A 3,657-nucleotide genomic window follows, 5' to 3' on the forward strand; every position below is an offset into this window, starting at 1 on the left:
ACACAGTGAGCCTGAATGTGTAGTTATCTTTGAATTTGAAACATCCTTCTTCTGTTTTGGGTCTCTCCTGATGTTTTCGTGAGCCGCCTTGTACATATTATCCAACTTCAAATAATAAAATGTGTAGATACTCTTAACATAAATGGACAATTGGCATAAAGGTATATATATATATATATTTATATACATATAATATTTTTTCATATTTAATTAAATTTATTTGTTTTTAATACACATTTGCAAATGTACTGTGGAGAAAAAACATAACTTTGCCAGAAACTGTAACAGAGGTAAAAATCGATGTAACTGAATATTTTCTGCTAATTAACAATTACTTAGAAAACATGGTTAATATACTAATTCAATTTAAATTTTAGAACTTTAGATGTCTCATTTTTTTATTGACGACTAGAGTGAAGTCAATTACTATGCTAAGGATATTATTTTTAACTTCTATATTAAATGGATTACCAAAACTTGAATAACCAGTGAGTAATTTTTATATATTAATTATAAAATAAAAAAAATTCTATATTTTATGTATAGGTACATGAATATTTTTTTTTCTGTCATAATAAGCGGAAGAAATTATTAATTTTATAATTAACAATTCTGTTTATTTTAGGAATGCAATTAGTAGTTAATTGTTATCCAGCAACAACACAGTGAGCCTGAATGTGTAGTTATTTTTGAATTTGAAACATCCTTCTTCTGTTTTGGGTCTCTCCTGATGTTTTCGTGAGCCGCCTTGTACATATTATCCAACTTCAAATAATAAAATGTGTAGATTAGTAGAACTTTAAACCTTATGTAGTAAATATTGTTTTAATTCAACAAAATTGCTTATTGTTAAATGTAATATTTACATACACAGATTTTTTTTTTATATAAATATCCAAGATGTACTTTTTATCAATTGGATCGATAGTATTAGTCAATTTTTGATGTGATAAATTAACTTCAATTGTCAAAAATATAAAATATTTACCGAAGGTTAAAAACTAATGTTTGAAATTAATACAAATAATACATATATATATTTAATGACTCTTGACATATTTCCCAACCTATAAATAAGTATGTTTAATTCATATATTTTAATATAGATGTGTTTATGTGTTAAATATTTTAATACTTTGATTAGATAACTCTATTTTCTGACTAAATGTTATTGAATATTCATCATTTATAGTGGCAATGTCTAAACGTTAATTAAAAATCTACTTGTTGGTTAAAATAAGGAAGAAATTTCTTAAGATTAAATTTAAAATGGTATATTCTAAAACATAAAATCATATAACATATTTGGTGTAAAAAAAAAACAAATAATGCAAAATGTTGATAAATGTAAAGTAATGACTTTTTCCAGATCTCGTAATCCAGTTATTCATAAATATTATTTAGATAATGTTCTACTTAATCGGGTAGTTGAAAATCTAGATTTAGGTATTACGTTTAGTTCTAATCTTACTTTCAATAAACATTACCTGACTATTTCTAAAAAATCGTCATCTATACTAGGATTCATTAGAAGGACATGTAAGGATTTTACAAATCCTTTTACTCTTAAGGTATAATATTTTTCACTAGTACATTCTATTCTAGAATATAATTTGATTATCTGGTTGCCTCTATAAATACCCACATCCAATGCCTTGAAGGTATACAAAATCGCTTCCTTCGCTTTATATCGTACAAATGCAATATCTCACGTCATCGTCATACATCAAATATACCTTTATTAAACACTTTAAATATAAATAGTATGGCAACCAGGAGAAATATAATTGATTTAAAGTTCATATACTATGTGGTAAACAGTATAATTAATTCTAGTGAATTATTAAATTATCTTAATTTCTATATCTCTCAATGTCAAACAAGATCTATTAATACTTTTTATACACAATTACATAGAACTAATAACTTAATAAATGCTTTTATTAATAGAATAATGAGGTTAACTAAGGATACACAGGTCGATTTATTTAATTTTACCTCTATTGAGTCTTTTTATAATTATATTATTAATGATCATATGCAAATTATTTATCAATATTATAAACCTTATTTTTGTTAATTACTGTTATTATTTAATCTTAATTAATTATTCGTTATTTTATATATTTAATATCTATTAATCTCACTCTGTTCACTTTTTCTTTCTATAGGTATGTTTAAATTATTTTGTTATAATGTTTTGATTTAAAACTGTTACTGGGCTTTGCCTGTTTGAATTAATAAAATAAAATAAAAATAAATAATATTGTGATGAGTGAAAATTAGTAGTATATTTACATCCTAAGGAACCAATTATTAATGTTTCGACAAGTTGTATATTTATGACTATTCAATATTCCAGTGATATCTCAAGCTTGTTATAAATAAAAATAATTTAATACAGGTTTAACTTACAAAAATTGTTATTATTTTTTAGATTTTAATATTAATATCCAATAAAAAAACAAATTAAATCCAGTAGTCCAAAGATTCAAATTATTATAGGTATGTGTATAATATTTATATTAAAGTCTGCATATATATGTAAATATAATATTCTAAATGTAAATATAACAATTAAAACACTTATAGCTAACCAGTAGTCGCAATATTTCTAAAACAATATTACTTAAGTGTGAAACCTAATAAAATAGCAAATATGGGTTGTTGGGATTCAAAATATTAAGAATTTAAAGGTTGATATAAAAGTACTATCATTTGTAATAATGTAATATGATAAAAACCTTGTATTTAGTTTTAAATACAAATTCAAATACAAACTTTCTGTGTCATGAAAATTATCTTGTGATTCTATAACCACCAATACAACAATAAATATTGTTTAGTTTTATGTACCTATCTTATTTTATCATTGATAAATTTGAACTAATATAAAATAATAAAATGAATTACATCATTAGCGACGATTCCTAAATTATGTACTGAGAAAAATGACAATTGTAGACATCTAACTTCTACATCAAATGGACTACCATAACCTGAATAATCAGTGAGTAATTTTTATACATTAATTATAAAATAAAATGCATTAAATACAATCCCATTTTGAAGCAACAGACTAAATAACCCAAAATGTACGTAAACTATATATATTGTTTGGGCGAGAAATTAACCGATCGTTTAGGCAAATTTATAAATTATTGAATAATAGAGAAGTAACATATTTACCTATACATAAAGATGTAATTTCATAGTCTACTGAAAAATCAGTTATTGAAATTGATAAATATTTGAACAAGTACTATTAAAATATATTTAAAATTATGATTAATTACTTACTTAAAGCAATAATACTTTAAAACTTTAACTTTTTTTATTAATATATACAATTTTAAATTGATTTTATAATTTTAACATATTGAAGTTTTATTTAAATTAGACAATCCATTTCGATATAACATACAGAAACAGTGTATTATAGATTAAAGTCAAAAATGTAGTACATGTGGATGGAGAAACTGCAGTATGTGTCCCAAAAATTTATATACTTTATACTTTATAATTTACTTACAACTTTATCAAGCAAATAAAAAAATAATAAAGTATCGTTATTTCTTTTAAAATTAAATATATACATTATACATTTACTAAATAAAACGAAAAATAAATTTAAAGTACTACCTACATTTTTTCTTA

The 3,657-nt window shown here is 22.8% G+C and overlaps 1 long non-coding RNA gene across 1 annotated transcript; it reads left to right on the forward strand.

Moving 5' to 3' along the window:
- Positions 1-232: 232 nt before the first annotated feature.
- Positions 233-895, forward strand: LOC113558952. Its single transcript, XR_003405769.1, has 3 exons — positions 233-290; positions 378-488; positions 626-895. It is a non-coding gene; the product is annotated as an uncharacterized LOC113558952 (long non-coding RNA).
- Positions 896-3,657: the final 2,762 nt, after the last annotated feature.

This window comes from Rhopalosiphum maidis, chromosome 3, assembly GCF_003676215.2.
Source record: "Rhopalosiphum maidis isolate BTI-1 chromosome 3, ASM367621v3, whole genome shotgun sequence".
In the NCBI taxonomy this organism is placed as follows: Eukaryota; Metazoa; Arthropoda; class Insecta; order Hemiptera; family Aphididae; genus Rhopalosiphum; species Rhopalosiphum maidis.